Below are 14,422 nucleotides of genomic sequence, written 5' to 3' on the forward strand. Positions count from 1 at the left end.
CGCCGCGCCCTCCGCCGCCGCCCGCTCCGACCCGCCCCCGCGCCCCGTGCGCGCTCGGACCCGGCGCGGCGGCGGAGGCGGGGCCGCCCCTCGCCCCGCCCCCCTTAACCCTCGCCGGGCCGCAGCCTGCGGGTGCGGGGAATCTGGGGTGGGGGGGAGGAGGTGGACGCAGCGAGGCGGCCGGAGTGCCTGTGGGGCTAGGGTGCGGGCAGGGGCCGGGGTGCGGGCAGGGCCGCCGCTCTCCCGGCTTCCCGCCTAGTGAGCGCACCTTGGACCCCTGCGGCTTTTCCGAGCCGAAACTCACGGGCTGTGGCCGGCTTCGTTTCGCGTCGTGCAGCTCCGCGACTGCCCGTGGCCACACCAGTCGGAGACTTCGTGCCTTACGATGGGGGCGCAGCGGTCTGGCACGCGCAGGACCCCGGACCTTGCACCCCAACGCTGGCCGCCCTGGACCCGCGGCGGGGACCCGCGCAGTCAGGGTACCTGCCCATACCGATGGGGTGGGGACCAGCACGGAGCCTTTCCTTCGCCCTGCGGCTTCTGTTCCTTTCAGGACGGACAGCGCCCACCCGGAGGAAAGCCTGACAGACAAGACTTCGCAAGATGAGAACTCCCTTCGCTCCGCAGGCAGCGGAGGCAGCTGCAGGGCGCTGACCTTCCCTGCCTCATTGCCTCCCCTCCTCCGCCAGATGCGCTCTGGGAGGCCCTCCCGATGGCTGCGGGGAGATGAGGGCTGGACAAAGGGAATCCAACGGGGGAGTAGGTGGCACCGACGGGGGAGGGGAAGGCGGGACGCACCCCAAGACCCCGGCCCCTCATTCCCATCCCTGCATAGATCACCCAGCAACCAGGACACCCCTCCAGGGCCAGTACTACAGCCAGGGACTGTGTATGCAGACGTGGCCCGGCCTGGCCGGCCTGCCCTGACTGGAAAGGAGGTCAAGCTGTGCACCTAAGGCTGGGCTGGCACCTCCGCTGAGCCAGCTCTGGGTCTGCAGGGGTGGGGAGGGGTCTCTGGCAACTGGACCCTGAGCTCCTGCAACCCCTTCCTGTGCTCTTCTTGCCTGGGGGAAGAGTGAGGAGAGGCTGGCTATTCTGCTTACGGTGTCCTTGGTCCCTGACCTCTGGATGGCCGTGTCTCCGCCCACCACGGAGTCCCCCCCCAGCCTCACGAACCCATGGTCATCTTGAAAAACCCAGGGCAGTGGTCAGGCCCCCACAGGATCTCAGGGGCTCTGCCAGAGCCCAGGCCCAGTGGTCAGGCCCCCACCAACTGCGGTCACGGTGCACCTCCGTTCCCGGCATGGAGGGCCCTGACGCCCTACACCAGCCTGTTGGGCTGCTGGCAGGGTCTGCTGAGGCCTCTGTGCCTGTCGCAGAGAGGTTGGGGGCAGAGACCTTGGGAGAGGCGCTCCCTGCCCCTTGCCCCCAGCTCCCACCTCTGCTTAGGAAGGGCAGACCTTGGGCTCTGACTCTTGCCCCAGTGTCGTGAGGTGACTCAGGGGCTGCCCCAGGGAAGCAGAGAGTGATGGTGACTCAGGGGACCCCCATGTCCTTGCCCAGAACTCCCCAGGGGTTCAGCCAGCCTACTGCCACCAGTTTCCAGTGGAAGCCCCTCAGCCCCCAGGTGTGAGGGCATGGGCAGTGGGGCAGGGCAGGAGCCTGGATGACAGTGTATGGGGTGGGGGGCCCCCAACTATCTTGGCATGTTGTCCTGAGGACAGCTGGGGCCTTCACCCTGTGCCGTGACCATTCCAGCTTCTTGTAGCAGCACCTCCATTTCCCTCTGGGCAGCCACCTTTATCCATCCTCAGGTCATGGGGAGCTTGGGTGGGGTTGACACTCCCCTGCCTAGGAGTTGGCAGATGACCTGGGCCCGGCCAGCCAGGCTGGACCCCTTAACCTCAAGGCCTTTGCTGAAGCTCATGTGAAAGGGACGACTGCCCCTGACAGGTGTTGGATTCCAGCTGCTGTGGCCCTGAAAGTGGGTGGTGGGAAGAACGGGAGAATGAAGCCAGCCTTGGGAGAGGCAGGACGCCAGCCCGGCCCAGCTGCTTCCAGCATTTGGATCCAGCCTCACCTGAAGCCAGCCACCTCCTGGACTGCAAAGTCATCGTCAACACCGAAACCCAGGGTTTCTCAACATTGCAACCAAGGGTTCCAGGGTGTCGTGGCTGCAGACCCTGCAGACCCCTATGAAGATGGTCCTGCCTGCCTTGCATCGGGCCTCTAGCTAGGGACTGTGGTTGCAGACGTAGTTCTGGGACTGAGCTCCTGGTGAGAGGCCAGTGGCGAGGGAAGAGGGACCAGCAGAGAAAAGAGTGGAGCCTCGGGCTGCTAGCAGAGTGTCAGAAACTGAGTTTGCGAGAGGAAAACATTGTTTCCCGTGGCCTCCTGCTAAGCCATGGGGACCCAGGTATTGCGAAGTCCAGCTGGGGCCGACCCTAAGGAAGGAAGGAGGGAAGGGGACAGGGAGGAGCGAGGAGGAGGGGGAGGGAGTGACCTCTGCTTAGCACCTGCACTTGGGCAGCGGTGGCCTTTCACGCGCACACGCTTCCCCCCCTGGAGCGCCGCCTCCAATGCTGTTTGTACACACACCAGCATCCTGACAGTCACTAAATGTTTTCTTTAAATGAGTTCATCTTTTCACCTAGAGTGCTTTCTAAAAGCAGATCATGATCGTGAATAGTAAGTATCATTTCCATAAATAGAAGGTGTCAGAAAAATAACTATCAGATGTTTTGGGCTTCTTGTCTTGCTTGGAAGTATCACATGGTCTCTGAAATGCTGTCCATCTGCTTCCCAGTTTGGCCCATCCTCTGCCCTAGATTGAGACCCGCCCAGGGGGTCCCTGCTTGATGAGTGGGTCCCCTGTCCTCTCAGACCCTACTTCTGCCCCCGGAGGGGTATCTGTCCAGGGGACCCCTCAGAGGTCCCACCCAGCCACTCCTGATCTCCTCCCCACACAGGTGACTGGGCCACGGGGGCTCGTGGGCAGCCCTGGCCAGGGCTCAGTCCTCACAGTAGCAGGGAAGCTGCCGGCCCTCTAGGCAGGCCGCCCTCTGGGAACCCCTCTTCTGTCCAACTGCCCCAGCTCCAGGACGGTTGGAAATGCTTTTGCCTGGCAGGGGAAGGCTGGACCAGTAACGATGGAAGTCTCCAGCAACAGTGGAGACATTGGGGCAGGGAAGCTTCCGGACAAGGTGTCCTCCCGGCCTCGGCCTTGATGGAGCCTTGCAGCTGGCACGGTGCCTGCTGGGACTTGAGCATGTGGGTCCCTGGGGACCTGGGGAACGGCTCCGATGCTTAGGAGCTGTGAGAACAAGAGCTCCAGGGCAGCAGTCACCCGCTTCTCATGGCCCTCACGACCAGCAGCCCCTTTACCCTGGGAGCTGGGTGCCAGCTTCAGCATCCTGGCACACACGTCTCCCTTAGGGCTCCCAGGAATCACCCTTTCCTGCCTCTGTGGGTCTCCCGTTTCTCCAGCAGTAGTGACCGCTTTCTCTTCCAGAAATGTGCCCCTGTGAGCCCTTCACAACCTCTGGTCATGCCTCCAAAATTCCAGGGAGCGGACAGAGCCCCTGGTGGAGAGGCGGGTGCCCCCCACCCTCACTGCTTCTCCACCAGTGCTGGGTAGGAGTGACCTTCAGTGGGTGCCCCATTCTCACCAGATTCTGGGCTCGGAGCCCGGGCCAAATGCTGACCTCAGTGGGATCCGAACCTGAAAGCCCCTCTCTGGGGTGACTTTCACAAGTGCTGTCCTCAGTCTCCCTGGGCTCTCGCAGGACGGGGTCCAAGTGCCTGCAGGTGCCTCAGCCCAACCACTGAAGCAGATGGCACCTTGGCCCGGGCATCTCTGTGGCCCGAGCTGGGGGAGGAAGTGATCTCCTGGGTCCCATCCCAAGAGCATCCACAGCGGCATCGCCAGTGGAGGGGGGAAGCTGAGGGGCCCCACAGACCCCAGGCCCAGGGCTCGGTGGCTGCAAGAGCTGGGAGGAGCCCCATCCTCCAGGGCCTTCAGGGAGGGTGGAGAGAACTCTGTCCCAGCAGCTGCCCGTTTCCTGCAGTGCTGGCTGCTTGTTACCATGAGACACAGGTACCCCAGAGCTCAGCTCGTGCCTGCCAGAGCCTTTGGCCAACTAACCCCCCATCCTTTGGGCCTTTCTTTTGTTTCGCTTCTTTTCTTTGCTGCTGCTGTTTTTTTTTTTTTTTTTTTGGTAGCGACAGAGTCTCCTGTGTTGCCCAGGCTGGTCGCACACTCCTGGCCTGGAGTGATTCTCCTGCCTGGGCTGGGATTACCGGCATGAGCCTGGCCTGCAGCATTTTGAAGCATGTTTCTAGGGCAGGTGGTCAGCAGACCGGAAGCCACAGCCCCACCACCCAGGCCTCTGTTTTCTCCCTGGTAGAGCAGGGATGGAGGAGCTCTGGCTTCCAGGGTCCCCCTGAGGAAGCCCAGCCCACCCAGTTCTGAGCAATGGGGGTTGGGCAGTTTCTCCAGGTCCAATGGTTCCATTAGACCCAAGTGGGCTGGAGCACAGTGGACCCTCGGGGCTCACGGTGGACCCTCGGGGCTCAGAGTGGACCCTCAGGCCCTCGCGGTGGACCCTCGGGGCTCACAGCGGACCCTCAGGTGCTCAGATACTTTCCACTTAGGAAAGGAGCTATGCCTCTTGGTGGCCAGGTCACATAGGAAGTGAGCCTAGCCTGGAACCCGCCCCTTGACTACCTGACCTCCAGTATCGACAGGTGGCGAGTTGGCAGGTGAGGGGCAGCAGCCAGGCCCAAAGGGCCACTGACCACTGGCTGTCCCCTGCTGCAGAGAGGAAAACAGGCTCAGAGGGCCCATGAGGCCAGGAAGTAGAGTCAGGTCCCACCGAGGGGCTTCTGCTGCTCCAAGACCCTGTGGAGGGAACCTGGAAGTGGAGGGACCTGCCCAGGAGGCTGAGCCTTGGCAAGATGGCAGCTTTGGCCTAAAATGCATCAAACTGAGCAGAAAGAAAGAGTGGTGAGCAAAGTAGAATCTGCTTGTTTCCAAGGATCAGCGAGAAGGCACATGTGAAGCTCACCCAGGTTCTGTCTGTTTCTGCTCTCGTACAAAGACCCCATATGGAGCCAGTGACAACCGGGGCCCATGGGGAAGGCAGGATGAGGATTGGGTCATGCTGCTCAGCACAGGGTCAGCTGGCTGGACTAGGGTGAGCTGGCCAGGCACGGGGTGGGCTGGTCAGGTGTGGGCTGGGCTGGTCAGGTGTGGAGTGGGCTGGTCAGGTGTGGAGTGGGCTGGTCAGGTGTGGGCTGGGCTGGTCAGGTGTGGGCTGGGCTGGTCAGGTGTGGGATGGGCTGCTCAGGTGTGGGATGGGCTGCTCAGGTGTGGGGTTGGCTGGTCAGGTGTGGGCTGGGCTGGTCAGGCATGGGGACAGCCTGGCCCCTGCCCGCTGGCTGCTCCGGCGGGCTCCACCACGGCGTCAGAATGTCCGTGGTGCTCCCGTTCCTGCTGCATGTGTCATTAGGTCCTCTTTTCCGCCACAGGTACCATATCTTGTTCTTTGGAAAAGCTCTACTCTGCCCATTCCCTAATCTTTGATGTGCTTAAGCTCTGCAGGCCTATTTTTTTTTCTTTTTCTTAAAACATTTTCTTTTCAGGAACCTGCCAGTTCAGGGAGGCCCGTCTTTCTAGAAGGTTAACAGGAACTTCCAGCCTCCAGTCTACTTAGTGACCAGCTGCTGGAGAACGGTGAGCAGCCCCTGCTGTCCGCATCTCCACAGGGGTCACCGAGAGCACTCACAGGGTCCCCCTCCACCTGGAGCAGAGAATTCGGAGGAGCCTGTCTTGCTCTCTTTTCTGATGTTGTTCAACTATGCTTGGGCCTGCCCTTTGCTCAAAGGGGCTTTCTACACAGCTGGACTTCTGAGGTGGGACCTGCCACGTGCTAACTCTAGCACTCGGAGTGGCCTCTGCCACTGGCAACGTTCTGTCTTCAAAATCTCCAATGTGGCCTCTCTCCTGAAAGGCCTATGTGTGACTTCTTTGTGAAGCCGGAAGAAAGTTCTGGAACTTCCCCTTCTCCTTTGGGGGAAAGTTACACTAACTGTCATGATGTTGTTGATTTCCTTTTTTTTTTTTTTTTTGAGACGGAGTCTAACTGTGTTGCCCGGGCTGGAGTGCAGTGGCGTGATCTTGGCTCACTACAGCCTCTGTCTCCTGGGTTCAAGTGATTCTCCTGCCTTAGCCTCCCAAGTAGCTGAGATTACAGGCGCCTGCCACCACACCTGGCTAATTTTGTATTTGTAGTAGAGACGGGGTTTCACCATTTTAGCCAGGCTGCTCTTGAACTCCTGACCTCAGATGATCCGCCCACCTCAGCCTCCCAAAGTGCTGGGATTACAGGCGTGAGCCACCACGCCCGGCCTTGATTCCTTCTTAAGCAGAGCTGAGTCTCTGTCTCTGTCCACACCAGTGCCTCCTGGGCCTTTCTGAGCACATGTGGCTGGCATCCCTTCCCATCTCTGCTCCCTGTGGCAGGCAGCAGTCTTGCTGTGTCCCCGGCACCTCTGCAAAGCACAGCCACAATGCATGCTGAATGCATCAACATGCAGAATTCACTCACGGGTCACACAGTTAGTCAAAAATGTCGAGGCCCTGCCAGGTGGAGAGATGGGAGAGAATACGGATCCCTCCATGAGTCCAAGCCTGGCGTGCACTCCCCTCAGGCCTCCTCCTTCTGTGCTCCAGGTTTTCTGTTTCAAGGCTGCTCTTCACTTCCTTACTGTGTGTCAGCTCAGTCATGGATTTTAAACAATGCTTTCCATATATATGTATAATATATATGTAATTATATATATGTGTTATATATGTATAATATGTATGTGTATAATATATATTATATATGTATTATATATAATATGTATAACATATCTTCATAATATATATTATATAGTATAATATATGTATAATATATAATATGTATAATATATATTATATATGTATAATATATATAATTATATATATAATATATATATATATTTGTTTGTTTAGATGGAGTCTTGCTCTGTCACCCAGACTGGAGTGCAGTGGTGCAATCTTGGCTCACTGCAACCTCTGCCTTCCGGGTTCAAGCCATTCTCCTGCCTCAGCCTCCTGTGCTTTCCATATTTTATACAGATTGTTTGCCAGGCACAGTGGCTCACACTCGTAGTCCCAACTACCTGGGAGGCTGAGGCGGGAGGATCCCTTGAGCCTAGGAGTTTGAGGCTGCAGTGAGCTATGATCGCACCACTGCACTCCAGCCTGGGGAACAGAACAAGATCCCCATCTCTAAAAAATAGGCCGGGCGTGGCAGCTCATGCCTGTAATTCCTGCACTTTGGGAGGCTGAGGCAGGCAGATCGCTTGATGTCAGGATTTGGAGACTAGTCTGGGCAGCACAATGAGACCCCGTCTCTACAAAATGTACCAAAAAAAAAATTAGCTGGGTGTGGTGGCACGAGCCTGTAATCTCAGCTACTCAGGAGGCTGAGGAAGGAGAATCGCTTGAGCCTGGGAGGTCAAGGCTGCAGTGAGCCGTGATCGCGCCACTGCACTCCAACCTGGGCGACAGAGACCCTGTCTCAAAAATAATAATGATACCAATAAAACACATTATACAGATCTTTTATTGTTTCATTGAGAAGATCTTTCAGGTGACCTGACTTACCATATTGCTGAAAATAGTCATTGATTTACTTATTCATTTGATTTTCATGCAGGGGCCAAACCTGGTCCACAAATACGTTATAAAAGTAGGTAACTATGGCCGGGCACAGTGGCTTACGCCTGTAATCCCAGCACTTTGGGAGGCCGAGGCGGGCAGATCACGAGGTCAGGAGATCAAGACCAGCCTGGCTAATATGGTGAAACCCCGTCTCTACAAAAAATACAAAAAAATTAGCTGGGCATGGTGGCGGGCGCCTGTAGTCCCAGCTACTCAGGAGGCTGAGGCAGGAGGATGGCATGAACCCAGGAGGTGGAGCTTGCAGCGAGCCGAGATCGTGCCACTGCACTCCAGCCTGGGTGACAGAGCGAGACTCTGTCTCAAAAAAAAAAAAAAAAAAGTAGGTACCGGCTGGATGCAGTGGCTCACGCCTGTAATCCCAGCACTATGGGAGGCTGAGGCGGGTGTATCACTTGAGGTCAGGAGTTCAAGACCAGCCAGGCCAATATGGTGAAACCCCGTCTCTACTACAAAAACACAAAAAATTAGCCAGGCGTGCTGGCATGCGTCTGTAGTCCCAGCTACTCTGGAGGCTGAGGCAGAAGAATCACTTGAACCTGGGAGACGGAGGTTGCAGTGAGCCAAGATAGTGCCACTGCACTCCAGCCTGGGCGACAGAGTGAGACTCTGTCTGAAAAAAAAAAAAAAAAAAAAGTAGGTACCGGCCAGGTGCGGTGGCTCACGTCTGTAATCCCAGCACTTAGGGAGGCCAAGGCAGGTGGATCACTTGAGGTCAGGAGTTCAAGACCAGCCTGGCCAACGTGGTGAAACCCCATCTGTATTAATAGTAAATTCAAAAATTAGCTGGTTGTGGTGACGCATGCCTGTAGTCCCAACTACTCGGGAGGCTGAGGCGGGAGAATCGCTTGAACCCAGGAGGTGGAGGTTGTAGTGAGCCAAGATTGCGCTACTGCAATCCCACCTGGGCAACAAGAAGGAAACTCTGTCTCAAAAGAAAAAAAAAGAAAGGAGAAAATTAGCTGGGTGTGGTGGCACATGCCTGTAATCCCAGCTACTGGGAAGGCTAAGGCAGGAAAACTGCTTGAACCCAGGAGGCAGAGATTGCAGTGAGCTGAGATCTCTCCACTGCACTGCAGCCTGGGTGACAGAGCGAGACCATTGTCAGCCGAGTGCGGTGGTTCAAGCCTGTAATCCCAGCACTTTGAGAGGCCAAGGCGGGCAGATCACTTGAGCCCAGGATTTCAAGACCAGCCTCGGCAACATGGCAAAACCCCATCACTATAAAAAAAAATATATACAAAAATTAGCTGGGTGTGGTGGCACACAGCTGTAGTCCCAGCTACTCGAGAAGCAGAGGTAGGAGGATGGTTTGGGCCCAGGAGGTCACAACTGCAGTGAGCTGTGATCACGCCACCGCACTCCAGCCTGGCCAACAGAGACCCTGTCTCAAAATAAAAAAGAAAGGAGGCTGGACGTAGTGGCTCATGCCTGTAATCCCATCACTCTGGGGGGCCAAGGCAGGTGAATCACCTGAGGTCAGGAGTTTGAGACCAGCCTGACCAACATAGCGAAACCCCTCTCTACTTAAAAAAATATAAAATGCGCTCCTGTAATCTCAGCTCCTCAGGAGGCTGAGGCAGGAGAATCGCTTGAACCCGGGAGGCGGAGCTTGCAGTGAGTTGAGATCACACCATTGTATCCCAGCCCGGGCAACAGAATGAGGCTCTGTCTCAAAAAAAAAAAAAGAAAAAAAACATATTGTCCTGGCTGCCGAGGGGCCTAAGGCCACACACGCGGCAGTTAGCTCAGCCTTGCACCTGCAGGAGTGACAGACCTGAGCCTGGAAGACATTATCTGTGGATATCCAGTGCAAAAGTGGCCAGTACCAAAATGGAGTCACTTACGTCAAACCCTGAAAAATGGAGCCAAGAGGCTACGAAGGACGGGCTCTCCCAGGTGTGCCAGGAAAGAAACTAAGGAATTTCTCAAAACCACAGTACTGCAGCTAAGCTGCATGCACAAGGATGCTTGCCTAACAGGGGCCAGCTTCACCTCCAGACGAATGCCAACTCCTACAAGCCTGATACGGTTTGGCCGTGTCCCCACCCAAATCTCCCCCCTTGTCCCCACCCAAATTTCATCCTGTGCCCCCACCCAAATCTCCTCTTGCAGTTCCCACAATCCCCACGTGTCGTGGGAGGGACCTGGTGGGAGGTAATTGAATCATGGGGGCAGTTACCCCCATGCTGTTCTCGTGACTGAGTTCTCAGGATATCTGGTAGTTTTATAAGGGGCTTTTCCCCTTTGCTCAGCATGTCTCTCTCCTGCAGCCATGTGAAGGATATGTTTACTTCCCCTTCTGCCGTGATTGTTTCTTGAGGCTTCCCCAGCCACGTGGAACTGTGGGTCAGTTAAACCTCTTTCCTTTATAAATTACCCAGTCTCAGGCAGTTCTTCGTAACACCGTGAGAATGGACTAACACAAAGTCCCTGTCACCTATGCTCTTTGCTTCAAAGCAGCTTAGGTGGGCTTCTCCTTTCTGTTTTTTAGAAGCTTCCCCTGTCCCTGCCTCTCTGGAGGTGCCTGTGGTCTGCCATAGCATGCATATCCCAAACTGCAATTCCCTGTCATTCCTGGAGAAACTCTTTGGAGAGTCATCTCTCTGCTGTTGTGGCCACAGCGGGCCCATTTCCTGATGCATGGAACGTCACTACGCCGACACCACGGGTTGCAGCAGAAAGAGAGTTTTAATCCTAAGGCTGCTGTACAAGGAGATGGCGTGAAGCAAGCAGGCTGCAGGGATCCTGTGGTCATCCGGGGGTCTCCCCATTGCTTCTGGTTCCCTCAGCCCATTTCTTTGGAATCCTGCCAACTCTGCTGTTTCATCCCTCCAGCCCACAGCTAGAATCACCCCAAAAGTGGTAGCAGGCAAGTTCCAACAAGGGACTGCCTCAAACCATCCTGAGGTGGGGCTGGTTGGTCCCAAAGAAAAGAAGCACTAAACGCCAGGGTGATCAGCCCAAAGCATTTCTTCGGGGAACTTATGTACAGAGGGAGGCAGCACATCCTCGGGCTGACAGCAAGAGATGGAGAGGTATGCCTGCACCCAGGGACTAGAGTGGAGAGTTTTACAGGAGGATTTAATCAATGTGACTCTCGTTTCCACATATTTAGCAGCATATTTGATCTTTCAGTGTCTCAAACAACCTAGTTCATGAGTAACTGAGAGTACTCAAGGTCCTGGCCAGGCTTCAAGCCTGCAGGGAAAACATGCAGTGGCCCAGGCTCTGTGCTTCTCGGGCAGGACACAGAGAGGAAGCAGGGGCTCTGGGGAGCCTTCCAGTAGAATAAGCAACTGTCCAGACATGGGCCCTTCCCAGGAAGTTACTAGGGGTCTTACTTCAGCAAAGTAAAGGAGTAAAGCCAGAAGGAGGAGGACGCAGATTCCAGGAAACAGCTGTTAACAGAAAAGCCAAACTCTGAATAAGACATTCTTTCCTTCGTTTTTTTTTTTTTTTTTTTTTTTTTTTTTGAGACAGTTTTGCTCTTGTTGCCCAGACTGGAGTGCAATAGCGTGATCTTGGCTCACTGCAGCCTCTGCGTCCCGGATTCAAGTGATTCTCCTGCCTCAGCCTCCTGAGTAACTGGGATTATAGGTGTGTGCCACCACGCCCAGCTAATTTTTGTGTTTTTAGTAAGAGACGGGGGTTTCACCATGTTGGTCAGGCTGGTCTCAAACTCCTGACCTCATGATCCGCCCGCCTGAGCCTCTCAAAGTGCTGGGATTACAGGCATGAGCCACCGTGCCCGGCCTAAGTTTTGTAGTTTTAGTAGAGATGGGGTTTCACCATGTTGGCCAGGCTGGTCTCCAACTCCTGACCTCGTGATCCGCCTGCCTCAGCCTCCCAAAGTGCTGGGATTACAGGCGTGAGCCACTGCACCCGGGCTCTTTTTTTTAAAGAGGGCTTCATTCTGTTGCCCAGGTTAGAGTGCAGTGGTGTGGGCCGGGCGCGGTGGCTCACGCTTGTAATCCCAGCACTGTGGGAGGCCGAGGCGGGCGGATCACGAGGTCAGGAGATCGAGACCACGGTGAAACCCCGTCTCTATTAAAAATACAAAAAATTAGCCAGGCGTGGTGGCGGGCGCCTGGAGTCCCAGCTACTCGGAGAGGCTGAGGCAGGAGAATGGCGTGAACCCGGGAGGCGGAGCTTGCAGTGAGCCGAGATCGTGCCACTGCACTCCAGCCTGGGTGACAGAGCGAGACTCCGTCTGAATATCATGGTGTGACTCACCTGCACCTCCAGGTCGAGGGATCCTCCACCCCCCCAGATAGGTGGAAACATAGGTTTTTGTATATTTTGTAGAGATGGGATTTCAACATGTTGCCCAGGATGGTCTCTAAGTCCTGGGCTCAAGTGATCCAATCACCTCAGCCTCCCAGAGGGCTGGGATTACAGGCATGAGCCACCATGCCCAGCTTCACAAAATACTTTCAAGAGGTTTACTTTGAGCCAATATGAGTGACTGTGGACCCCAGGAAAACACACATCCGAGAAGCCTTCAGTGAGTGGTTCAGAAGTGGTTGGTTTACAGTTTGGTTTTGTACACTTTCGAAAGGCAGGAGTTACGAGCAAAGACATAAATACATACATGGAAGGTATACGTTGGTTTGGCCTAAAAAGGTGGGATATCTTGAAGTGGGGGCTTATAGGTTATAGGTGGATCCACCCGGCTGGAAACTCAGTTTTAAAAATTTCTCTGGGGTCCCCTTGGCCAAGAGGGAATCTGCTCAGTTGGTGGAGGGCTGGCTGGGTGCGGTGGCTCACATCCCAGCACTTTGTTTTTTCTTTTTCTTTTTTTTTGTTTTTGAGACGGAGTCTCACTCTGTCACCCAGGCTGGAGTGCAGTGGCCAGATCTTGGCTCACTGCAACAACCTCTGCCTCCTGGGTTCAAGCAATTCTCCCACCTCAGCCTCCCGAGTAGCTGGGACTACAGGCGAGTACCACCATGCCCGGCTAATTTTTGTATTTTTAGTAGAGATGGGGTTTCGCCATGTTGGCCAGGCTGGTCTCCAACTCCTGGCCTCAGGTGATCCTCCCACCTTGGCCTCACAAAGTGTTGGGATTACAGGTGTGAGCCACTGTGCCCGGCCGGTTTTTGTTTTTTTTTTTTTTTTGAGACAGAGTCTTCCTCTCTCACCAGGCTGGAGTACAGTGGTGCGATCTTGGCTCACTGTAACCTCCGCCTCCTGGGTTCAAGCCATTCTCCTGGCTCAGCCTCCCGAGTAGCTGGGATTACAGGCGCCCACAACCACACCCAGCTAATTTTTGTATTTTTAGTAGAGACGGGGTTTCACCATGTTGGCCAGGATGGTCTCGATCTTCTGACCTCATGATCCACCTGCCTTGGCCTCCCAAAGTGCTAGGATTACAGGCATGAGCCACCACGCCTGGCTCTTTTTTTTTTTGAGACGGATTCTTGCTCTGTTCCCCAGGCTGGAGTGCAGTGTCACGATCTCAGCTCACTGCAACCTCCACTTCCTGGGTTCAAGCAATTCTCCTGCCTCAGCCTCCCAAGTAGCTGGGACTACAGGCGTGCACCACCATGCCTGGCTAATTTTTATTTATTTTTTTTTTGTATTTTTGTATCTTTAGTAGAGACAGGGTTTCACCATGTTGGTCAGACTGGTCATGAACTCCTAACCTCAAGTGATCCACCCTCCTCGGCCTCCTAAAGTACTGAAATTACAGGCGTGAAGCCACCGCGCCCAGCCAATCCCAGCACTTCAGAAGGCAGAGGTGAGCAAATAGCATAGCCCAGGAGTTTGAGACCAGCCTGGGCAACATGGTGACACCATGTCTCTACTAAAAATTTAAAAATAACCGGCATGGTGGTGCATGTCTGTGGTCCTAGCTACTCAGGAGGCTGAGGTGGGAGGATCACTTGAATCCAGGAAGCAGAGGCTACAGTCAACCAAGATAGTGCCACTGCACTCCAGCCTGGGCAACAGAGCAAGACCCTGTCTCAAATACAAAACAAAACAAAAAACAGTTGGTAGAGGGCTTAGGATTTTATTTTTCGTTTACACAGGGAATCCAAGAAAGGAGACAGGCAAAGTGAGTCTCAAGAATGAGAGCAGAGAAAAGCTCGAGGTAAGAGCTGTGCAGCAGGGTCAGGAAGTGATCGGTCTAGGTCGGAACAGGAGAATCAGTTAGACACGACGGATGTGTTTGAGCCTTTGGAAAATGGTATTGTTAGGCATGTGGCAAAAACGTTGGGGCACTTGAAAAAAAGACTGGCCATGGGTTAGTAAAAAGCTAGGTATGTATAAATATTAGGTAACTAGGCCGGGCGCGGTGGCTCACGCTTGTAATCCCAGCACTTTGGGAGGCCGAGGCGGGCGGATCACGAGGTCAGGAGATCGAGACCACGGTGAAACCCCGTCTCTACTAAAAAAATACAAAAAATTAGCCGGGCGCGGTGGCGGGCGCCTGTTGTCCCAGCTACTCGGAGAGGCTGAGGCAGGAGAATGGCGTGAACCCGGGAGGCGGAGCTTGTAGTGAGCCGAGATTGCGCCACTGCACTCCAGCCTGGGTGACAGAGCGAGACTCCGTCTCAAAAAAAAAAAAAAAAAAATTAGGTAACTATTAACTCAAAAGAAAAAAAAGATTGTACAGGAATTGTGGCATGGTTTTATACAGTAGCAGTG

Source organism: Hylobates moloch, unplaced genomic scaffold (genome assembly GCF_009828535.3).
Source record: "Hylobates moloch isolate HMO894 unplaced genomic scaffold, HMol_V3 SCAFFOLD_9, whole genome shotgun sequence".
Taxonomy (NCBI): Eukaryota; Metazoa; Chordata; class Mammalia; order Primates; family Hylobatidae; genus Hylobates; species Hylobates moloch.